The sequence below is a fragment of the Mesoplodon bidens genome (assembly GCF_964165515.1).
Source record: "Mesoplodon bidens genome assembly, chromosome: 6".
Taxonomy (NCBI): domain Eukaryota; kingdom Metazoa; phylum Chordata; class Mammalia; order Artiodactyla; family Ziphiidae; genus Mesoplodon; species Mesoplodon bidens.
This window is the reverse complement of record NC_138162.1, coordinates 32,867,741-32,893,612: the sequence shown is the minus strand read 5'-3', so window position 1 is coordinate 32,893,612 and position 25,872 is coordinate 32,867,741.

Sequence of the window (25,872 nt, the reverse complement as noted above, 5' to 3'; positions counted from 1 at the left end):
AGGAAGGCCCAATACCAGCATCTTTTGCTGCCCCACTTGTATTTACATTGGCCCTGACTACCCTGAGGACCTGAACTGGGTCCGATTCATCCCTGTGTCCCTAGCACCTGGCTCAGTGCCTGAGTCATAGTATCCTCTATTGAATGTCTGGTGGATGGACAAGGAAAAGGGTGATGGATGGATGGATGGATGGATGGGTGGGTGGATAGGTGGATGGATGGGTCAATATATGGAAAGTTCCAGCATTTTAATGTAGGAAAGGAGATCCATCATCTGGTGTCTGAATTTCTTCCTGGGCACCCCTGCCAACTGACAGTTTAGGCTTTGCTGGACGTTTTCAGAGGGCAGGAAACATCTGGCTCTACCACTTAGTCTGTGATCGATCTTGGTCATGTTGCTTTCCTTCTCTAAGTTTGTCTTTTCATCTGTAAAATAGCCTCATAACACCTAGATCATAGGACCACATGGGGTTAAATAAGATGACTTACATAAATTATAAGGTCATTTTGACACCTGACAGTATTATTGCTTTGGTTCAAATTCCATTCAGAAGCTACAAGCAGCTTCTTCCTCAAGCTGATCCAAAACTTTCTTCCCCATACTCCACCGGCTCAGTGACCACTCTGGAGTCTTGCATGCTGAGGAGGGCCAGACCATTTTAGTGGCAAGCCTGGTCAGTGCACTGATGTAGCAAGGGACAGAAAAAGCAACAGCACTGCACTTTCCTTGAGCCGACTGCCTTCTCCTGCCTGAGCACTGGACTAAAGACACCAAAGAACCAGCCTCCAAGTTTAATGATATCCTGGGGTTGCAATCAGTGATCTCCAGAATGTGGCCAACTCTAGATAATAGGACAATACTTGCCAGAGAAAACCAACAACAAGCAAATTGCAAGAGGAAGAAAAAAGACAGAGAAGGAAATTTTAGACTAAAAACTCCAGAGAAGTCACAGCAACCAAATGCTATACATGGATTTTGCTTGCACCTTTTTTTTTTTCTTTCTTTCTTTTTTTGTGGTACGCGGGCCTCTCACTGTTGTGGCCTCTCCCGTTGCGGAGCACAGGCTCCGGACGCGCAGGCTCAGCGGCCATGGCTCACGGGCCTAGCCGCTCCGCAGCATGTGGGTTCCTGGACCGGGGCACGAACCCGTGTCCCCTGCATCGGCAGGCGGACTCTCAACCACTGCGCCACCAGGGAAGCCCCCTTGTTTGCATCTTGATTGGAACAAACCAACTATTTTTTAAAAACAGTGATACAATCAAGCAATGTAAACACTGGATGGCACTAAGAAATTGTTCTTAATTTTTTAGGTGCAATTATGGTATTTTGTGTGTGTGTTTAATTCTTATCTTCTGGAGGTATCCACTTAAATATTTATGAATGAAATCATTTGAGATTTGGTTCAAAATGATCCTATATGTATGGAGAGTGGGATATGGGGAATGCATGAAGGTACAGATAAAATAAATTTGCCTAGGGCTTCCCAGGTGGCACAGTGGTTAAGAATCCGCCTGCCAATGCGGGGGACACAGGTTCGAGCCCCGGTCCGGGAAGATCCCACATGCCGGGGAGCAACTAAGCCCGTGTGATACAACTGAGCCTGTGCTCTAGAGCCCGAGAGCCACAACTACTAAAGCCCTCGAGCATAGAGCCCGTGCTCCACAACAAGAGAAGCCACTGCCAACGAGAAGCCAGTGCAACCCAATGAAGACCCAATGCAGCCAAAAGTAAATAAATAAATTAATTTAAAAAAATTAAAAAATAAATTTGCCTATGAATTGATACATGCTATAGCTGGGTCCATGGAGGTTTATTATACTGTTCTTTCTAGTTTTGTGTATGTTTGAGATTTTCCATAATAAATAGTTTTTAAAAACTTCATGAACTATTCTGATTCCTGGAGACACCTTGAATTCAGCTTTGGTGTGAATGCCTATATAACCCTTCTCTGAGGGTGAGAGATGGAAGGAGTCAAGTCCTGGGCGTGGCAGGAGGAGCAGAAAGGAAGGATGAGCGCCGAGCACCACGCTACCCACCTCAGTGGTCAGCTCTGGACTGGCCACCATGTTTGATCTCCCACAACATGCCAGCCTCTGTCCTAAGCCCTCTTCATTCCCCCATCTCAATTCACCCTGTAGGGAAGGCGTTTTCCTCACAGGCAAGAAAGCTGAGAGCCAAGGAGGTCACATAACTTGCCCTAAATCACAAAGCTCCAAAGAGTCCAAGTTCCGCCAGGGAAGTAGGGGGACAAAAAGGAAATACAACAGTAACATGAGGGAGAAAAGAAACAAAGGACATGGGATCCATGAATAGTTCCATCAACCTAGGAAAGCAGTGAAGGAAGTTCCCAGGTAACAAGAGGCCTGAAGAGGCAAGACCAGATTGGAGCAAGAGAATGAGAAATCTCAAGAGAGGAGTTTCTGGAAACACTTGAAGGAACACCCTCTTTTATTACATAGAGGTTACATTATATGTGATGTTATATTTCTTGCAAAGAGTGTAAGAAATTATTAATTTAAAAGTTAAGCAGAGAAACATCTATTTAGGTCTTCTGCCCATTTTTGGATTGGGTTGTTTGTTTTTTTGTTATTGAGCTGCATGAGCTGCTTGTAAATTTTGGAGATTAATCCTTTGTCAGTTGCTTCATTTGCAAATATTTTCTCCCATTCTGAGGGTTGTCTTTTCGTCTTGTTTATGGTTTCCTTTGCTGTGCAAAAGCTTTGAAGTTTCATTAGGTCCCATTTGTTTATTTTTGTTTTTATTTCCACTACTCTAGGAGGTGGATCAGAAAATATCTTGCTGTGATTTATGTCAAAGAGTGTTCTTCCTATGTTTTCCTCTAAGAGTTTTATAGTGTCCGGTATTACATTGAGGTCTCTAATCCATTTTGAGTTTATTTTTGTGTATGGTGTTAGGGAGTGTTCTAATTTCATTCTTTTACATGTAGCTGTCCAGTTTTCCCAGCACCACTTATTGAAGAGACTGTCTTTTCTCCATTGTATATCCTTGCCTCCTTTGTCATAGATTAGTTGACCATAGGTGCATGGGGTTATCTCTGGGCTTTCTATCTTGTTCCATTGATATATATTTCTGTTTTTGTGCCAGTATCATATTGTCTTGATTACTGTAGCTTTGTAGTATAGTCTGAAGTCATGGAGTCTGATTCCTCCAGCTCCGTTTTTTTCCCTCAAGACTGCTTTGGCTATTCGGGTTCTTTTGTGTCTCCATACAAATTTTAAGATTTTTTGTTCTAGTTCTGTAAAAATGCCATCGGAAATTTGATAGGGATTGCATTGAATATGTAGATTGCTTTGGGTAGTATAGTCATTTTCATAATATTGGTTCTTCTAATCCAAGAACATGGTATACCTCTCCATCTGCTGGTATCATCTTTAATTTCTTTCATCAGTGTCTTATAGTTTTCTGCATAGTTTTCTTTTGTCTCCCTCGGTAGGTTTATTCATAGGTATTTTATTCTTTTTGTTGCAATGGTAAATGGGAGTGTTTCATTAATTTCTCTTTCAGATTTTTCATCATTAGTGTATAGGAATGCAAGAGATTTCTGTGCATTAATTTTGTATCCTGCAACTTTACCAAATTCATTGAATAGCTCTAGTAGTTTTCTGGTGGCATCTTTAGTATTCTCTGTGTATAGTATCATGTCATCTGCAAACAGGGACAGTTTTACTTCTTCTTTTCCGATTTGTATTCCTTTTATTTCTTTCTCTTCTCTGACTGCCGTGGCTAGGACTTCCAATACTGTCTTGAATAATACTGGTGATAGTGGACATCCTTGTCTTGCTCCTGATCTTAGAGGAAATGCTTTCAGTTTTTCACCATTGAGAATGATGTTTGTTGTGGGTTTGTTGTATACAGCCTTTATTATGTTGAGGTAGGTTGCCTCTGTGCCCACTTTCTGGAGAGTTTTTATCATAAATGCATGTTGAATTTTGTCAAAAGCTTTTTCTGCATCTACTGAGATGATCATATCGTTTTTATTCTTCAAATTGTTAATATGTTGTCTCACATTGATTGATTTGCATATATTGAAGAATCCTTGCATCCCTGGGGTAAATTCCACTTGATCATGGTGTATGATCCTTTTAATGTGTTGTTGGATTCTGTTTGCTAGTATTTTGTTGAGGATTTTCACATCTATATTCATCAGTGATATTGGTCTGTAATTTTCTTTTTCTGTAGTATCTTTGTCTGGGTTTGGTATCAAGGTGATGGTGGCCTTGTACAAGGAGTTTGGGAGTGTTCCTTCCTCTGCAGTTTTTTGGAAGAGTTTGAGAAGCATGGGTGTTAGCTCTTCTCTAAATGTTTGATAGAATTCACCTGTGAAGCCATCTGGCCCTGGACTTTTGTTTGTTGGAAGATTTTTAATCACAGTTTCAATTTCATTTCTTGTGATTGGTGTGTTCATATTTTCTATTTCTTCCTGGTTCAGTCTTGGAAGATTATACCTTTCTAAGAATTTGCCCATTTCTTCCAGGTTGTCCGTTTTATTGGCATAGAGTTGCTTGCAGTAGTCTCTTAGGATGCTTTGTATTTCTGCAGTGTCTGTTGTAACTTCTTTATCATTTCTAATTTTATTGATTTGAATCCTCTCCCTCTTTTTCTTCATGAGTCTGGCTAATGGTTTATCAATTTTGTTTATCTTCTCAAAGAACCAGCTTTTAGTTTTATTGATCTTTGCTATTGTTTTCTTTGTTTCTATTTCATTTATTTCTGCTCTGATCTTTATGATTTCTTTCCTTCTGCTAATTTTGCATTTTGTTTGTTCTTCTTTCTCTAGTTCCTTTAGGTGTATGGTTAGATTGTTTGAGATTTTTCTTGTTTCTTGAGGTAGGCTTGTATAGCTATAAACTTCCCTCTTAGAACTGTTTTTGCCGCATCCCATAGGTTTTGGATTGTCGTGTTTTCATTGTCATTTGTCTCTAGGTATTTTTTGATTTCCTCTTTGATTTTTTCAGTCATCTCTTGGTTATTTAGTAATGTATTGTTTAGCCTTCATGTGTTTGTGTTTTTTACATTTTTTCCCCTGTAATTGATTTCTAATCTCATAGAGTTGTGGTCAGAAAAGATGCTTGATATGATTTCAATTTTCTTAAATTTACTGAGGCTTGATTTGTGACCCAAGATGTGATCTATCCTGGAAAATGTTCCATGTGCACCTGAGAAGAAAGCGTAATCTGCTGTTTTCGGATGGAATGTCCTATAAATATCAGTTAAATCTATCTGGTCTATTGTATCATTTAAAGCTTGTGTTTCCTTATTAATTTTCTGTTTGGATGATCTGTCCATTGGTGTAAGTGAGGTGTGAAAGTCCCCCACTATTATTGTGTTACTGTCAATTTCCTCTTTTATAGCTGTTAGCAGTTGCCTTATGTATTGAGGTGCTCCTATGTTGGGTGCACATATATTTATAATTGTTATATCTTCTTCTGGGATTGATCCCTTGATCATTATGTAGTGTCCTTCCTTGTCTCTTGTAACATTCTTTATTTTAAAGTCTATTTTATCTGATATGAGTATTGCTACTCCAGCTTTCTTTTGATTTCCATTTGCATGGAATACCTTTTTCCATCCCCTCACTTTCAGTCTGTATGTGTCCCTAGGTCTGAAGTGGGTCTCTTGTAGACAGCATATATATGGGTCTTGTTTTTGTATCCATTCAGCGAGCCTGTGTCTTTTGGTTGGAGCACTGAATCCATTCACGTGTAAGGTAATTATCAGTATGTATGTTCCTATTATCATTTTCTTAATTGTTTTGTGTTTGTTTTTGTAGGTCCTTTTTTTCTCTTGTGCTTCCCACTTAGAGAAGTTCCTTTAGCATTTGTTGTAGAGCTGGTTTGGTGGTGCTGAATTCTCTTAGCTTTTGTTTGTCTATAAAGCTTTTGATTTCTCCACAAATCTGAATGAGATCCTTGCTGGGTAGAGTAATCTTGGTTGTAGGTTCTTCCCTTTCATCACTTTAAGTATATGATGCCACTCCCTTCTGGCTAGTAGAGTTTCTGCTGAGAAATCAGCTGTTAACCTTGTGGGAGTTCCCTTGTATGTTATTTTCATTTTTCCCTTGCTGCTTTCAATAATTTTTCTTTGTCTTTAATTTTTGCCAGTTTGATTACTATGTGTCTCAGCATGTTTCTCCTTGGGTTTATCTGGTAGGGGACTCTCTGCACTTCCTGGACTTGGGTGGCTATTTCCTCTCCCATGTTAGGGAAGTTTTTGACTATAATCTCTTCAAATATTTTCTCTGGTCCTTTCTCTCTCTCTTCTCCTTCTGGGACCTCTATAATGCAAACGTTGTTGTGTTTAATGTTGTCCCAGAGGTCTCTTATGCTATCTTCATTTCTTTTTGTTCTTTTTTCTTTATTCTGTTCCACAGCACTGAATTCCACCATTCTGTCTTCCAGGTCACTTATCCTTTCTTCTGCCTCAGTTATTCTGCTATTGATTCCTTCTAGTGTATTTTTCATATCAGTTATTTTATTGTTCATCTCTGTTTGTTTGTTCTTTAATTCTTCTAGATCTTTGTTGAACATTTCTTGCACCTTCTCGATCTTTGCCTCCATTCTTTTCCAAGGTCCTGGATCATCTTCACTATCATTTTTCTGAATTCTTTTTCTGAAATGTTGCCTATCTCCACTTCATTTAGTTGTCTTTCTGGGGTTTTATCTTGTTCCTCATCTGGTACATAGCCTTCTGCCTTTTCATCTTGTCTGTCTTTCTGAGAATGTGGTTTTTGTTCCACAGGCTGCAGGATTGTAGTTCTTCTTGCTTCTGCTCCACAATTTGTCTTTTTAATTGCATTTCAACAAACCAAATAATACATAAATAAACTCACACACACACACACAAAATTAAAACAATACTAATAAAGCCAAAGTCTTTCCTGACTATTGTCCCCAATTCTAGTCCCATTTCAGCAGTAACTACTACTATAAGTTTGATGTGTTGCCTTCTAGAGCTTTCCTATCCATCTACATAAATATATATATTTGTAAATATGTTGTTTTTAAACATAAATTGCATCATATTTTTATATTACCTAGTAACTTACTATTTTCAGTGAATATATACTAGAGATTTTTCCAAGTCTGAACATATTTGATTTCTCATTATTAACTGTTGTTGTATTTTATGGCTGCATAGCACTCTGTGACCTGCAGATACTGTGGTGGACTTAGCAACTCTCCAGTAGCCAGGCATTTAAGCTATTCCTAGATATTCATTATTATAAGCAATGCTGTGATGAAATATTTAATTATGCTATTTAGAATATATGTGAAAGTGTTTCTTTAGGATGACTATTTAAAGGTGGTATCCAAAAATGATGAAGGAATTTCCTAGGCAGTTTTCAAGTTGCCTGTTGGGGTGTGGTTACCTTGATCTTGGCTGCAAATGAACTGTTTATGTACAAGGGAGGCCCTGCTGGACAGAGCACAGGTGGTAGACCCTACTGCCTATAGGGACCAGGTATTGAATATAAATGAGGTGAGCCAGTGAGTGTAAGACAGTCAGGAGAGCTGGGGAACATGGTGAACAGCAGACCACTATGTCCCTGTGTCTGGGGTGGCCTCTACTCAGCTCTAGCGAACTCTTGGAGTATAGGAATGAAGACTTGGAATTGCCAGATGTTCCATAAGAACCTGTATTTTTTTTAATAATATAAATTTTATTTTATTTTTTTATCCACAGGTTATTAGTTATCTATTTTATACATATTAGTGTATATATGTCAATCCCAATCTCCCAGTTCATCCCACCCCCTGCCACTTTCCCCCCTTGGTGTCCATACATTTGAAAAACCTGGATTTTTTTAAATGTGAAGTCTTCAGGTTTTTAAATGTTGGCACTAATTCCATTAAAATTTGTTTTTGTTTTTTATTTTTTGGCCGAGCTGTGCGGCTTGTGGGATCTTAGTTCCTCAACCAGGGATTGAACCCAGGCCCTCGGCAGTGAAAGCGCCGAGTCCTAACCACTGGACCACCAGGGACTTCCCTACTAATTCCATTTTTTAGAAAACACTGTGAGGGCAAAAACAAAACAAAAGAACAACCCACATTTGCAGACCAGATTCAGCGGTCTGTGGGCATCGGACTCCTAGGGGGTAGGTCCTTGTGGAATGGCTTCTCTGGACCCAATTTTGAGCAGTGGGGATGGATCACCTGGTGAAGAAACCTTGGCAGAGAGCAGCTCTCCTCCAGGGAACCGGAGATGGAGTGGGCTGGGGGGCAGAGCTCTGCAAAGGGCTCAGAAGTTAGGGAGACAGTCCTCAAGCAGTTCAGAAAATGCTACAGACTGGCTTCTGGGAGGAAGCTCTGAGGAGCAGATTTCAACTCAGCCCAGAAGAAAACACGGTAACAGGCAGAGCTGTCTAGAGCTTGAAGAGGTGCTTTGGGCATAATGAGTGTACCCTCCCGAGAGTGGACAGAGAGAGGCTGGCAATCCACCTGAAGGGATATTGCAGCCGAGATTCTGGCTTAGATGTGGGCTGGAACAGAGGACAATTAAAATTCTCGTCAGTCTTAAGATCACCATTTAGATTTAAATTGAAGAGTTACTTAATGAGACCTTACAGGGTGTGAGAAGAAGAGACAAGGGCCTACGTTTGTAGAGCGCCTACTAAGTGCCACATAGGCTGTGCTGGAACTAGACAGACAACATCAAATCCAGGCCTCCCAACAATCCTTCCAGGCTAGCATTAAGCTCATTTTGCTGATGAAGAAAATGAGACTCAGAGCTAAGTGACTTGTCCAAGGTCACACGGCCAGGAAGTGGTGGGGCCAGGCCTCCAACACTGGTCCTTCTGGCTCAGAATTCAGTGCTTTTCCCACCATGGTTCTCTATTTTATTTTTACCATGTAGGGAAGAGTTTAAAACAATGACAACCAGCCATCCAAGTGCACAGTGCTCTGTTGCTTACAAAGCTCTTCTACATTCATTTTTGCATGCTCCCAATGAACTCTGTTGAAAGCCTCAGACTCACATGCCTGCATCTCTGCTATCCTCAAACATTTGCTCCATACCATCAGTCAGCAAAACCAGGAGAGCCTAAACCTAACCCTAACCCTACACTGGTGCCATTTCTACTTCTGGGACAGAGCAAAGATAGTCTCAAAATTGGCTCTCAGATGCCCTTGCAGTATAGTTACAATTTTTTTTCCTTTTTCCTTTTAAATATTTTTTTCCCTTTTTAAAAAAATTTAGATATATTTGCCATATTGGTTTCAGGTGTACAACAGAATGATTTGATATTTGCTTACATTGTGACATGATTGTCACAATAAGTCTAGATAACATCCATCACTATACATGGTTACAATTTTATTTATTTATTTGCCCTTGCAGTATAAAGGTGACAATCACGATGTTAATTTCTAGTTTTCAGGGAAATCCCTGTCTTCATTTTTAGAGCATTCTACTTCTGCACACAGAGGCATCCAATTTTGGGGGAGAGTATTTGGCTGCAGATAACAGAAATATAACCAGAGAGGTTTAACAACCAAGAGGTCTCATGTTCTTAGCATATTAGGAAATCTGGAAGCAGCAGCCCAAGATGGAGCAGTGAGTCTGTGATGCCATCAGGAACTCAGGCTTCTCCCATCTTCCTGCTCTGTCATACCTAGCACCTAGCCCTCTTTCTCAGGGTCAAAGACAGCTGTAGCACCTCCAGGCCTTCATCCTAGTTTCAGGCAGGAAGTGGAGAAGGATCAAAAGGCAAAAAGCATAAGCCAGTTGAGCCTGTTGTTTTTATCAGGAAAATAAACAATAGATTTCCCTGGAAGTCCCACTCGCTGGCCTCACTGGCCATGCTTTGTGCATAAGTACCTGGGAAATTGAGTTTGTTTCAGCTGAGCATGTTGCTACCTACTCCTAATAATTAGGGTTTTGTTAGTAAGGAAACTGGGAGACTAGATGGATATTGGGTAGGCGCCTAGCGGTGTCTGCCATATTGAATGTGTTTTTTCCCAGATTATAGGTATTTGTTTACAAAATACTTTCTGAACTTTAGCAATAATCTAGGATCATATCAGCTTGAAAACTGAGGCAATTCATGGGATCAACCAAAATCTACAGAATCCACAGACTATAAAGGGATTAGGACTTTTGGAGCTATCCCACTGGTCCATTACCATCGGGTTGAGGAGCGGAGGTTCAGGGCAGCTGAGGGGCATTTTTGGAGACTGTGATGGATGGCCTTCCAACCCATGACTCCCAGTCTGGTCCAGTTCCCTCTCTGCTTTCTGGTTTTTTCTTTCTTTTTTTTTTAAATATTTTTATTGTAACATAAAACACAAATACAGGGAACCACACAAATCAAATTATTGTCTAATTAATTATAATAAAAGGATCCCTGAGTCAAGGAAAGAAGAACTTTGTTGCAATCTCCTTCCTCTCCCCATTAAAAAGTTTGTGCATTGTTTATATCACCTCCAGGTATTTTTTAAAACAGTGTTACCACCCACATGTGCCTCCCAAGATTTAGTTTAGCTAGACCATTTGAAAAAAGGGATGTGTCTCTTAAATGTTTTTGAATGTATATGTTTCTCCTCTATCTCATTCATTTTATTACAACTTCTCACCTGATGAACCCAGGCTTTCTGACCCATAGAGCTTCCAGAGTTTTGCTGATTGCACACTCTTGGTGTAGTTCTTCATGTTTTTCTATCCTTTGTATTTCCTGGAAATTTCCTAATCCAGACATGGGATTGGGTTTAATCCTTTCAGCAAGATTATCAGCAGCATAGGTCGAGTTTATAGGAGGCATGTCAATTCCACTGTCTCTTTATGTGACCTTGGCAGTGGTTGATGTCTATGTTTCCTCTCAGTCTTATATGAGAAATGCAGAGTCTGTAGTGACTAAAGCCTTTTGGTACTTATGTATTCCTGTCTCCCTTCTCCCAGGGGATCCCTGAAGTTTGGGGATGTACTTGTGCAAAAGTACATGGGCTCCTCTGCCTCTCTGGAGACTTGTGAGGCCCCTGTGCTGGTAAAGTGGGCTTACGATGGATGCCCACCTCTCAGTCCCACTTGGCTCTTACTGACGTAAAGGAGGATCCACTGCACATGTGGGAACACTGGTTACTGGAGGGTCAGAAGTCATGTAATGCTGGACTATGGGACACACACTGGGAATGGAGCAGGCTGCAAACTGTGGGTAGGATCAAAGCAGCTGCTTATATGGGAGTGCCTTGACACATGTGAGTGTTCTGATCATGAGCACTGATTGAGAAAACCACACTCACCACCTATGCCAAGGCCATTTCATCAGCAAAGTCCTGTGATCATGCACTGAACCAGATGAAGACTAAGGACTCACACCTGTCCTCACCCCTAAGGCACCCAGCCATGACTGAGCCCTACAACATCATCACCTGGGTCAGGATAGAGTGATGACAATGAAAATGGGAGCCAGACCAGCCAGCAATACCTTCTTTCCTTCCACAGGCCATCACTCATATGGGCAGACTCTCCTGCTTCCCCACTGTCCCCACTGTTAGGCAAAGGATGGGAAGAAGGCCCTCCAGGGCACAGAATCAGATGGGAGGAGGAAAGAGAGAGAACACACAAAGAGTGAGCATTGGAACTGTGAACAGTGCTTGAGATGGTGTTCTTGAAGTTGAATGGACGTTTATCTACCTTCTTGGTTGTAACAGAGGTAGCAGCTCCCCTGGAAGCCCAGTTCTGTGGTGGTGCTCTGGGAACCACTTCAGCCCAGAGTCTGCCTTTCAACCCTATCAATTATTTGAAATTGAAATATCAATTATTTCTTCCACACATATTGCTTTTTACTTAAAATAGCTAAGGTATTTCTTTGTACAACTAAATCTGTACAGGTACAACTGGATTAGATAAAAACTGATGGATAGGACTGAGCCTATGTAATTTTCCCATTACCAATTAGGAATGTGAACTTGTCAAAAGATTCATAGAAGAATAAAGAAGCTACATTTTCTTTGGGAAAAAATTTTCTGTCTTTCCTGATCCTGAAGTTCTACTTTGAATTGTGCATACATTCCAAAGAAATCATAATCAATCAGTTCAGCCAAGCACCTAGAACAAAAACGTCAAATCTTCTTTGTGCTTGCTGCTATTTCCCATCCTGCACTCACAACAGACATTACTAATCAATCATGTATCTTTTCCCCTGAGGCTACACAGCATTTCTAATTGATTAGATAGGGAAGCAAGACTAAAACTGTTTAGCTACAATTGCCCTAGAACAGAGGTGAATTCAAAAGTGCCATAAAATTTTAAAAATCTCTCTTTTAACTTTTTTTTTTTTTTTTTGCAGTACGCGGGCCTCTCATGGTTGTGGCCTCTCCCGTTGCGGAGCACAGGTTCTGGACGCGCAGGCTCAGTGGCCATGGCTCACGGGCCTAGCTGCTCCGTGGCATGTGGGATCTTCACGGACCGGGGCACGAACCCGCGTCCCCTGCATCGGCAGGCGGACTCTCAACCACTGCGCCACCGGGGAAGCCCTCTTTTAACATTTTTTAAAAATGGTTTTTTTGTGTGTTTTTTTTTACTGAATGCCTATTATGTGCAAGGAAGGCTCTATGTTATATGCTTTAGAGGAATTTTTTAAAGTATTTTTTTTCAATTTTATTAAAAAAAAATTTTTTCTGCTTGCATCAACTTTTTTTTAGCATCTTTATTGGAGTGTAATTGCTTTACAATGTTGTGTTAGTTTCTGCTGTACAACAAAGTGAAACAGTTATATGTATACATATATCCCCATGTGCCCCCCCTCTTGCATCTCCCTTGCACTCTCCCTATCCTACCCCTCTAGATGGTCACAAAGCACCAAGCTGATCTCCCTGTGCTATGCAGCTGCAAAAAAAAGTATTTCAATATGGATTCAGTCTCAGGAAACTTCTAAACTGCTGGAAGGAGAGTCATGGACACAATATGAAAGGATAACATGAAGATGTACCTCACATGTTATGAGGAATAAATGTTTCCTGCTGGGAGCTTGTAGGGCAGAGTCTTATAGAATATGCGAGCTTTAAATATGTGGCAATAGGGGGACAGAAGGAGTGGTGGAAGGGATTCTAGGTGGGAAGAAACTATAGGCAAATGCAGAGAAGTCAAAGCAGAAGTCAGGGTGAGCAGAGAGGAGAGCAGGTGGTATTATCTGGCTGGGTAAACAAGAGAAAATGATAGGGAGTAAGAAGAATTGAGAACAGAACTGAGGTTTGCAAGGCAAGATGGCATTAGATTGCCGAGGCCTTGAATGCCTGGCTCAGGGGTTAGGGCCTCACTCGCTCAGCAGAGGGAAGCCAAGCAGGAGGGTTTGAAGTGGGAGACTGGTAGGCCAGAGCTCCACCTAGGGACATGGATCTTGTTGCAGGGGTGAAAGATGCATTAATGTGAGAGGCCAGAAGGAGGACAGGCCATTGAGGAGGCTGCTGCAAAAGGCCTTGTGTATCAGCCAAGGTCCAACCAGGAGACAAGCCACATCTATAACTTCGAAATTTAATATAAAGAACTTTAAAAAAATGTGATAAATTATATATAACCTCAAATTTGCCATTTTAACCATCTTTAAGTGTACAGTTCAGTGGCACTAAGTACATTCACATTGTTGTGTAACCGTCACCACCATCCTTCTCCAGAATGTTTTCATCTTCCCAAATGGAAACCTACCCATTAATCAATCACTCCCCTTTCTTCTCCCCTCCCAGCCCCTGGTAATCACTATGCTATATTCTGTCTCTATGGATTTGACTACTTGAGATATCTATATAATTATAAAGGACTTTTAACTAGTAAAATATAGTTAATTATTAAAAGGGATAAAAGAGGACTCTAAAGAATACAGAAGTAGCAAAAGCAGAGAGCAGTTACTACCTCTAAAGTTGAGAGAGAGTGGACAAGGAAAGAATCAGAACTCAGAAGGACTCCTCTTCCCACCAACCATTCCCCCCTTCAAGGCTGAGATTCAAATATCTTTGGAGAGCACATGGCTGCCACAGGATTATGTAACCTACTGGTGGCAAAGAGACTTGTCGCAAGCTAGTGTAAAAGAATAGCCTTCCAGGTGGCAGAGAAAGTTACCAGGAGGTACAGTGCAGGCACAAGTCAGTCAATAGCCTCCCAGCAGAAGACATGATGTATTTTTTTAGTGTTACCACCCACGCGTGCACCCCGAGAATTAGTTTAGTCAAGTTCATTTTAAAAATTTGATGTGATTATTTTCTATTTTTATTTATTTAAAAATTTTCATTGACGTATAATTGACCTACAGCACCATGTTAGTTCCAAGTGCATAACATAGGGATTTGATATTTCCATACATTACAAAATGATCACCACCATAAATCTAGTTATCATCTATCACCATACAAAGTTATTACAATATTATTGACTATATTCCCTATGCTGTACATTTCATCCCCATGATTCATTTATTTCATGACTAGAAAGTTATACCTCTTAATCTCCCTCACCTATTGTTACATATTATACCCCTCTCTCCTCTAGTGACTACCTATTTGTTCTTATCTATTCCACATATAAGTAAAATCACACATTTGTCTTTCTCTGCCTTATTTCACTTAGCATATTGCTGTCTTAGCCCTCTCCCTCTTGATGTGATTTGATATATGTATATATTGTGAAATGATTACCATAATAAGATTAGTTAACACATCCACATAGTTACCTTTTTTTTTTTTTGAGGGAGCGAGAACTTTTAAGGTCTGCTCTTTTAGAAACTTCCAAGTATACAATACAGTATTGTTAACTATAGTCAGCGTGCTATATAACAGACCCCATAATTTATTCATCTTATAACTGGAAGTTTGCACATTTTGACCACTTTCACCAGTTTCCCCCACCACCCCCCACCCCTAGAAACCACCAATCTACTCCCTGTCTCTATGAGTTTGGTTTTTTTAAGACTGCATATATAAATGAGATCAGATAATATTTTTCTTTCCCTGTCTGATTATTTCACTTAGCATAATGCCCTCAAAGTCCACACTGTTGCAAATGGGAAGATTTCCTTCTTTTTTATGTCTGAATAATATTCCATTTTGCTTATATGTGTATATATATATTTTTTTCATAGTTTCTTTATCCATTCATCCATTGATGGATGGTTGTTTCCAATTCTTGGCTATTGTAAATAATGATGTCACGAACACGGAGGTGCAGATATCTTTTTGAGATACTGATTTCATTTATTTTGGATCAATACCCAGAAGTGGGATCTCTGAATCATACAGTAGTTCTATTTTTAACTTTATGAGGAACCTCCATACTGTTTTCCATTGTGGCTGTGTCCATTTACATTCCTACCAACAGTGTACATCCTCCACATCCTCGCCAGCATTTGTTAGCTCTTGTCTTTTTGATCGGAGGCATTCTAACAGGTGTGAGGTGGTATCTCACTGTGGTTTTGATCTGCATTTCCCTGATGATTAGTGATGTCGTACGTCTTTTCATGTACCATTTGGCCATTTGCATATTTTCTTTGGAAAAAATGTCTATTCGGGTCCTTTGCCCATTTTTAAATCAGGTTACTTGCTTTTTCTGCTATTGAATTATATGAGCTCCTTACAAATTTTGGATGTTAACCCCTTATCAGATATTTAATTTTTAAATACATTCTACCATCCCATAGGTTATCTTTTCATTTTGTTGACTGTTTTTTGCTGTTTGCTGTAGTCCCCGTTGTTTATTTTTGCTTTTGTTGCTTCTGCTTTTGTTGTCGTATCCAGAAAATTACTGCCAAGACCCATGTCAAGGAACTTTTGCCATATGTTTTCTTCTGGGAGTTTTATGGTTTCAGGTCTTGTATTTAAGTCTTTAACCCATTTTGAGTTAATTTTTGTAAGTGATGTAAGATAGGGGTCTACTTTCCTTCTTTTGCATGTGGATATAGAGCTTTGCCAACATTATTTATTGAAGAGACTATCCTTTCCTTATTGAATATGCTTGGTTCCCCTGTTGAACATTAGTTGACTGTATATGTGTGGGTTTATTTCTGGGCTCTTGATTCTGTTCCATTGGTCTGTGTGTCTATTTTTAAGCCAGTACCATAATATTTTGATTCCAATAGCATTATAGTATAGTTTGATATCAGGAAGTATGATGCCTCCAGCTTTGTTCTTCTTTCTCATGAATGCTTTTGCTATTCAGGGTCTTTTGTAGTTCCATACTAATTTTAGGATTGTTTGTTCTATTTCTGTGAAAAATGTCATTGGAATTTTGATAGGGATTGCATTGAATCTATAGATTTGGGTGGTATGGACATTTTAACAATATTAATTATTCTAGTCCCTGAACAGGAGATATCTTTCCATTTATTTGTGTCTTCTTCAGCTTCTTTTGTCAGCCCTATAGTTTTTACAGTGAGGACTAGATTTTAAGAAGGCTCTTAAGCACTGGTTCTTAAACTTGGCTAAACACTAGAATCACCTGGCCAGCTTTAATTTATATACATGCCTAAGTCTCATCCTCAGAAATTCTGATTTAATTGGTTCAGGGTAAGGCCTGAGTATTGAGATTTCTAAAACCTCCCCCAGGTAGTTCTAATGGGTAGCCAGTTGGCCCAGATCAGAAGTTATAGGTGGGTGGCCTGAGGGCCAAATACAATCAGCACATCTGTTTGGTTTGGCCCACATGTTTTAAATTTGTTCCACTGCCAACATTTAAAAATGGAAACTTCATATATATGCACAAACAAAAACCTATATTTCCTGCTTCTCTTGAAAAATCAGAAAATCTGCTGCATGCAGCCCAATTCCTACGTGGCCACAATGGATGGGTATTGAGTAGCTGTTGCCTCCTGTAATGGTCCTTCAGAAGCCCAGTCCACCCCGACTACTGCCTCACCCTGTGGACATTTGGGTTTGTAAACCCAGATTGGACTCTAGAAGCACCCATTGGACCTTCTCCCTTGGATTCTGTCTTTGGCTGTGCTGCTTGGCTGGAAGAGAAACATTTCTTTCCAAAATCTGGTTTTGGATTTTCAAATTGCGAAACAGCCAGTATGTTGTAAATCTGGGTATCATGCCCATACATCTTAATCTTCAATATGTTACATCCTGTACAGCACTGTTTTACAAGAGTTCTTGGATGTCCCAAGACAAATTATGATCCCTTATTAGAAAACCATATGAACTACATGATGAATCCAATGCCTGGTCAGTTTTGGCATTTCAAATTAACGCCTCTATCTCATCATTCACTTCCAGGCATCAAGTGTTTGTATTTGCAGGTAGAATAGCAATGCTTTATGCATTCAGAGTTCTACACAGTTTAAAAAGCACCTCCCACGGGCTTCCCTCGTGGCACAGTGGTTGAGAGTCCGCCTGCCAATGCAGGGGACACGGGTTCGTGTCCCGGTCCGGGAAGATCCCACATGCCGCGGAGCGGCTGGGCCTGTGAGCCATGGCCGCTGAGCCTGCACGTCCAGAGCCTGTGCTCTGCAACAGGAGAGGCCACAAGAGTGAGAGGCCCGCGTACCGCAAAAAAAAAAAAAAAAAAAAAAAAAAGCACCTCCCCGGGCATTCTTCCATAGGATCTTCACAGTAAACCGAACAAAAGCAAATATATTATCCTCAGTTATTGACAAGAAAAACAAGGCTCAAAGAGGGTAAGTGACTTTCTCAAGCTGACCTGGCCTGTTATTCAGGACTCTTGCTGTTTTACTGATTCCTAACCCTGAACTTCCTACTCACCCGTGCTGACTCTAAAGAATGTTCCTCTAAGAAATCCCATGAGAACTGTGATCCCTCACTGCAAGATGCTGATCTGGAAAGCACAAGGCTTTGGAAATGTTCACTCCTTAGGTCACATTTACTTTTCACCTCATACCGTTCAAGTTAGATTGCTCTTGGAAAAGCCTTGATTTATCAGAAAACAAAAGTTAGTAAAGGGTGCTTGGTACAATGGAAAGAACATGGACTCTGGAGTCATGCAGACCCGTGTTCCAAGAGTTCCTCAACCTCACCTCCCGTCAGCTCAGTCAAGGAGAAACCAGATGTACACAATTGGTTAAGCATAGATCAGAGCCAAGAGAAAGAGGAGCCGAACCCCGGGGGGAAGGCAAAGATGTTAAAACAAACAAACAAATAAAAAACCAAGAGGACTGTTTGATGTAAAGGAAAGACCAGCAAGCAGAAAGAGAAAGACAACCTCGATGTCTAGCTTAGGTGGGTTTAGAAGGGCAGGAGGCTACTTGAAGGGAAAGTAAAGGACTGTTTTTTACCATCTTTGGGACTTCATGTGTATGCGTAATAGTTTTCCAGGGGCCCCTCTGGTATCAGGCTGTCCCTTCCTACTCTCCCTTTCACTAGGAGAACAGCTGAGGTATTATGCTTGCTTAATCAAACTCACTCTTTTTTTTTTGTGGTACGCGGGCCTCTCACTGTTGTGGCCCCTCCCATTGCGGAGCACAGGCTCCGGACGCACAGGCTCAGCGGCCATGGCTCATGGGCCCAGCCGCTCCACGGCATGTGGGATCCTCCCGGACGTGGGCACGAACCCTCGTCCCCAGCATCGGCAGGCGGACTCCCAACCAATGCGCCACCAGGGAAGCCCCTCAAACTCACTCTTGCTGTAAGGATGTCCAGTACAGTGAAATGGAAATGGGAGAAGAGATATCCAATTTTGTGTCCAAGAACATTTTTACTAATTATACGTCTGGGCTTGAGGGAGTACAAAAGAGTCAGTGGAACTCACCATTTCCATTGTACCTGCCCTTCTTCTTGTCCATCGTCTCTCACCTGGACCACTGTATCAGCCTTGCTGCCTCTCCCCATCCTCCACGCTACAGCTAAGAGAAATGGTCTCATCCTTGCCCGTATATTGGACTCATCTGCGAAGTTAAAGTAATAGATGAGGGAGGCTGTGTCCTATTTGGGAATGGTTAGGTAACGCCAGTTACAGAGTTTAGACTTTACCCTGCAAGTAGTTTCAGAAGATTATTTTAGCACAGTAGCCCTCAACCTTGACTTTAAATTAGAATCAGCTGAGGAACATTTGAGACTCTCCATACTGGGCCACACCCCAGAGCAATTACACTAGAGTCCCTGGGGGTGCCACCAAGGCATCAGCGGGTGAAAGCTTCCCAGATGATCTCAGTTGCATCAAGGATGAGAACCACTGTCCAGACTCCAGTCTGGACAGATCGGAGGAAGCAGGGAAGGTAGGTTAAAGGCTGATACAGTGGTCATGGTGAGGGATGATAAGGCAGGAGCCAGGGCAAAAGTGGTAGAAACAGGAAAGGAAGGATACGATCTAGGTTAAAGAAGGAGACGACTAGGATAGGCAGGACAGGAGAGACATCAAGGATGATTTCCAAGGACTTCCCTGGTGGTCCAGTGGTTAAGACTCTGTGCCTCCACTGCAGGGGGTGCGGGTTCAATCCCTGGTCGGGGAACTAAGACCCCGCATGCCATCCTCAAAAAAAGAGGATGATTTCCAGTGTTCTGTTTGGTCAAGTGGTTGAATGTGGCATCGTTACCGGGACGAGGAAGAGAAGCAAGAGTCAGGGGGCTGGGAGGAGATGCTGAATGTGACAGGACTGTGGGACAGTCAGGAGATGTTGAATTTATGTCTAAAGCTTAGAGGTGATGGTCGAGGGCAAGCGTACACGGATCTTCCCTGGACCAGGAGAATAGTTTGAGAAGCCTCAGCACCTAGGTGGTATTTGAAACCACAGGTGTTGATGAATGGCCAGGGGAGAAGGTAGCAACGAAGTCGAGAACATCAGGCAAATGGGAAAGAATTAATGACGGAATAACATTAAACAAACAAACAAAAATGGTGACTGAGGCTAAGGCCAAGGGTTTCTATCCCTCAGCATCCTGGAGGTTATGACAGAGAAGAGGTGAACGCACAATGGCTTCCCTAAATCAGCTCCCAGCTGAAGCTGCTATCATGCCTAAAATACTGCTCAAATATTGTAAGAGACGCAGTCCCTGCCCCTACCCCACCGTGTGCCTGAGCCTGAGTTAGGAGTGGCATCTGAGTTAAGAAAATAAATCTGGGGGCAACATCCTCTTGTTGGATGTCAGGTGGGCATCCAGAATCCCAGTTCATCTCATAGCCCTGAAATCGGGAAGGAGTTCAACGTTATTTCACAGATTTGAAAACTGAGGTTCAGAGGATGGAAATGCCCTGTCAAGGTGCCATAGCTGGTTGGTGGCAGGATCAAGGAATCAGAATCCACGTCCCCTGGGGACCAGTCTGCAGCGTCCTTCATTGCAGGTTTAGACATTGAGTCTCATTGTTGCAAAGTTCAGCACAGCGCTCAGCGTCTACCCAGGCACTCAGTGCCTCCAAGGCAATTTATATGGAATTAATTTATAAGGCAATTATTATGAAGGCAAGAAGGTGCCAAGGGTCATCAGCTTGAAAGCACTCATTTGGGCACGATGTTTGCTGAGAGGAGAATAAAGCCTGCTATAAAGAGTATTTCCTTGGATAATTAATTTGTCCACAGGCTGTTCTAACAACTATCAACAGACTCTAGCTAAGAAATGCCATCATAGTCTGGGACCAGGCAAATTGGCTACGTAGGAGAAAGAGCAGCGGAAAGAGAGGAGGTCATGCCCAGTTCTGCCATTTCTCAGTTTCCCGAGCTAAACATGTTCCCTTTCTGGGTTGCCTATAAATGATGAGGTCAGACTAAGTAATCTTTGAGATTCTTCAAAACCAATGACTTGGTTTATCCGTTGCCTTTCTCCAGATGCCCATGAGATAGCTACCGTAGATTCCTTCCCAAACATGGAAGGAGGACTTCTCTTTGCCCAGTGCCTGGCTCCCTCCTCCAGGTGGAATTAATTAGCTATCAAGGCTTGATGTGGGGAGAAAAGAATTCCATTCTCATGTTATATTTGTTAAAAACACATTTCCATATAAGCACATACATCTGTCTTTGTGCTTGCACTGAAAGCTGCTTCTGCTGACAGTTTCTTGGAGAGTTCAGAGAGCCTCTTTTTCCAGCATTCACCTCGCTCAGGAGTGAGGGTTTTGAATCAGTCTAGTAAACTTCGTGGTATTGGGGTGCATGTGTCTCCCTTTTTAGCTTATAAGGTGCTTTCCCATAAATTATGTCATTGGGTCCTCACCGCAGCCCTACAAGGTAGGTAGTGTGGGTGTAATTATTACCATCTTATTGGTGAGGCATCTGAGGTTAGGAGAGGTTAAGTGACTTGGTCAAGATCACACAATGGTCGCTGGCACCAGTCAAGGTATCTTGACCCCACAGCCAACTCTCTTACCATTACTCATTCATTCATTCATTCATCCACTGGATATGCATTTACTAAGCAGCTCACATGAACCCAGTACTGTGATGGGCTCTGAAAATACAAAGATGGGTTGGCAGATCTGTGAAGCATTAATGGCAACGCAGTGCTGTGCTCTGGGAGGAGAGAGGAGAAAGAAACTAACTCTGCCCGGAGAAACCTTCTCAGAGAAGCAGATGTAGAGAGTTTTCAGAGCAATACAGAGGGAGAGTTCCTTTCACTGCGAGGGAAAGGAAGAGAGTGGGTCAACGCACAGAGGCCTGAAGAGTTGACATGTCCAGGGGACACTGAAAAGTTCCATGTGGCTGAAGACTGGGGTATGGGGGGACATAGTGGTGAAGGCTACCTGGCTTTCTGAGTGGAGCTGAGCTGGATGCAGTAAGTGATGGGTAGTTGAGCAGTCAGCGAACGGAAGTTCCCGATTTTCCTGCTTGGTTAAGGGGCGTCAGCTGCTGTCAGATACACGGTGACCTGCGCGGTCCCACTGTCTCCTCCTCCCCACACACAGCTGACATGACCCAGTTATTCCTGAGCATTGCTTAATCTCAGTATAGCTTCCATAAGAGGCAAAAAAGAGGAAAAGGAGACAGGGAGAAGGAAGAGAGATGCTTGAGCAATTCCAGAGGCCCACGTGGGCTTCATATTCTCAGGGAAGTCTCTGCCATCCTCACAGGCGAGGGGGAGTAGGCTCTCCACACACTGTGTGAGCACAGGTCTAGGCCTGGATGGGAGTGAGTCAGTGGCCTGGGGGTTGGCCGGTTGGAAGGGAGCGGGGTAGCTGATGCAGGGCACGGGTGGAGGGGATCCCGGGAGGGTATTCTTCCGGTCAGGGGGCTTTTCCAGATCCCAAGGCTCCCTCCAATCATCAAAAGTCCCCGGATTTCCTCTTGTCCCCAAAAAGACAAGGGTAGGAAAAAGCGCCTAGTCAAATATGAAAGGTGAAGGGGAATTCCCTGGTGGTCCAGTGGTTAAGATTCCACGCTTCTACTGCAGGGGGCGCAGTTCTATCCCTGGTCCGGGAACCAAGATCCCGCCTGCCACGCAGTGCGGCCAAAAAAAAAAATAATAATAATTTAAAAAATATGGAAGGCGAAGAGAAAACCATTGCAACTCTTGTGTTTCCAGCCTTCATTTATCGTCAGCAACAAGAGCTTCCAACCACAAATACACATACACTGCCTAGGATCTGCACAGCCCCTTACAATTTATGTGTTTACACTTTATCATCCAAAGTGGAGCCCTTGAGAATGAACACTTGGACATCAGCTATAAACTGAAACGGTTTGGGATACACCGTGATGTATGGTCATAGTAGATATTTCCAAATCCAGTTCACTAAACGCTCACAGCCTGGAGGTGGATCTTACTATTTTCATTTTAGGGACGAGGAGAAACCTGTGTTTCCTGTTAGCTGACTCTGTCTGGGTGGGGTGCTTCCGGGGATGGAGGAGGCAGCTGGTCCAGCAGAGGTTGGGTGGGGTGAGCAGCTCCCTTGCCCAGCTCTTCGTGGGCAGCAGGGACTGCGTCATAAGAGGGAAAGTGCCAGGTGGAGCCAGAAAGGAGGCCTCCATAAGTGAGTGCTGGGAATAAGTCAGGTCTTGCCTTCAGCTCTTGTACAACGATTGCCTCATTTAGTTTTGCCATTTTAGCCCTGCAAGCAGAGCATATTTGGCTAATGAGGAAAACAAGGTTCAGACAAATCAAGTAACATGTGTAAAGTCATAGAGGTGTTACGTGAGGAGCTGAGATTCGAATCCAAACTCCCTTTCCATCACACTGTGCTGCCTCCATACTGGTCTCCTGGGATGCAGGTGATCAAGGAGGTCCGTATTGGGTGGTGGTAGCTATTCCCCCACGTTCTTGTCTGCCCCCTTTAGTAACCAGGTACAACTTTAGCCTTCAGGCACGTATCTAAATATGCTTTGAATCTAGCCAGAGTTGTGCCCAGTAGGAAATGTACATGGAAAGGGCCAGCAAACAAACCATCTTGCACTCAACTTCTCCCCTCCGGCAGGGAGGCTGCTTGAACAGACAGGTTCTGCAGAAACTGCGTGAGAAGGCAAAGAAGTGGGTTACAGAGGTTATCTCTGGTTGGTTGGTTGGTTGGTTGCAGTCCCAGGACTACCACTGGGACTGAGAAAGCTGGAGCTGCCAATGTAAAGGGCACAGCCCCCTGGCTCTACCTCTGCTCCTGGGATACTGTGGTTTGCTTCTTATCCTGTCCTCATGCCAGCAAACTCCAAGAAGTCTTCTGGCAGCCCACTCACTGCCTCTCTTCCCAAGTGACAAGGCAAGGGGCCCAGTAGCCATCACCCTGTCCTGCCCATGAACAGCAACGTGCACACAAGGCAATGGGAGACGGGAGTGTAAATTCTCTTCAAGCTACTCCCCTATTTCATAACATGAGTCTCCATGGCAGAGTTACATCATCCTGGATTGGTTGTCCAGGTGGCTGCAGGATCTTGCCCACTTGTCTCTAGAACACTGTGAGCCCTATTAGGTTCCTGTTTGTCTGAAATTTTCCTCTTCTGTCTTGTGAGTCAACGCCTAACATGGTCCATCCCCTTGCTTCTCAAAGTGTGGACTGCAGCTCAGTTGCATCAATAGCAGCTGGGAGCTTGTCAGTAATGCACACTCTCAGGTCCCACCCTCGACTAGCTAAATCAGACTCTGCCTTTACCAAGATGATAAAGTTTGCAAAGAACTGCTCTAGAGGTCCATGAAAGTTCAATTCCAAACCCCCATCACCTCTTAAAATAAGTTTCATGTAATGGAGGATTGAAGATGATGGCCAAGTGCTACATGATACTATTAAAATGTTGCAGAGCGCTCCTCTACTAAGGCTGTAAAAAGTTATCTGAGTACTAGTTAGAGAGATTAGTAAAACTGGCCTAGCAAAAAAAAAAAAAAAAAACATTTACTAAGTCTGCCTTGAAAGCCAAGGCTCAATTATTGCTAGTGGCTGCATGGAGCTCTGTGTTGAGGATGGTTTGGGTTAGGCTCAGAGACTGAGTTTAGGTTGAGTGGAAACGGACTGTGATGGATTAGCTGTGTCTGCCCTGAGCCAAGGGGGTCGAGGTGGCCACATGTGTCCCGTACCTGCCCTCCCTGTCCCAGGCGCTCAGTCTCATTTCTCTCTCTCAGCAGTTTCCCCACTTAACCCCTGGCATTTCCAGTAACTCCTGGGGGACTGAGAACTGGATGTCTCCAGACCTGACCATTTGGGATAAGGACTAAATCCAACACCTGCTCACAGCCCCGCGGACAGTGACCCCTTGTCTTGACTTCCTTCTACTCCATGGTCCCAGCTACATTTCTACAGGAAGAGAGCACAAAGTGACTCTGAACTGCGCTCCCCTGCTCTGTTTCATCCACTTTTCTCCATGCAAAGACTGGGGGTACCACGGTCTTCTTACCACTGGGTCTGGGACTTCTCACGAGTCCTAGAAACTCATCCAAGTCACAGGGGCATTACCCTAAGCACCAAGTTTGCCCAGAACACACTGTTCAAGGATTTAGACACAGTCACCTTCAGCCTCAACCTGTCCTGCTCAGCCCAGTACCTAGTAGGAGTGAGGATAGTGACCAGCTAGTAGGAAACCTGATGACCTAGGAGTTTATTAGTAAGGATGCCTGAGGCCAAACATGGAGCCCCAAAACCTGCCCTCATTTCCTTCTTGGACAGAGTTAGGTGCCTCAACTCTCAGGCCTCTGGATCAATAACTCTTTTCTTTTCTTTGAAAACAAGCACTGAAGAGGCTTCAAAAATGGAACCTGAGGACACCAAGACCTCTTCCCTGGGGCCGTCCCAAGTTCCCTGCCTTTCTACAGCTGCCTAAAGAAAGGGAATCAATATGTACTGAGTGCCTATTAAGTGCTATGCAATTTCATATAGTTTATCTCACTTATACTTACAACAATCCTACACGGTGAATGTCATTATCTAAATTTATAGACAGGTTATGTGACCTGTCCAAGGTCACCCAGCTTAAGTGGTGGAACTACAGACCAAACCAAATCCTATTTGGCTCCCAAACTGGCATGCCTCCCACGTTCACAATGTCTGCAATGAGGTTCAATGGTCTCCTTGTTGCCAAATCCAATGGTGACTTTAGTCTTCATTGTACTCGATGCTTTAGCTGGCCTATGTCCTCCCTGAAACACTGTCTTCTCTTGGCTACTATGTGGTTTTTTTTTTTTTGCGGTACGCGGGCATCCCACTGTTGTGGCCTCTCCCGTTGCGGAGCACAGGCTCCGGACGCGCAGGCTCAGCGGCCATGGCTCACGGGCCCAGCCGCTCCGCGGCACATGGGATCCTCCTGGACCAGGGCACGAACCCGTGTCCCCTGCATCGGCAGGCGGACTCTCAACCACTGCGCCACCAGGGAAGTCCTCTTGGCTACTATGAACTCTCACTTGCTGATGTTCCTCCTGCCTCACTGGCTGTTCCTCTTCAGCCTCCTTTTCAGATTCTCTTGTCTTCTGCTTAATCTCCCCACTTTAAAGGACCCAGGACTCAATCCTGGGTTCTTCTCTTCTCCATCTACACTCTGCCTGGGTGATGCCACCAATCTCCTGATTAAAATACCATCCA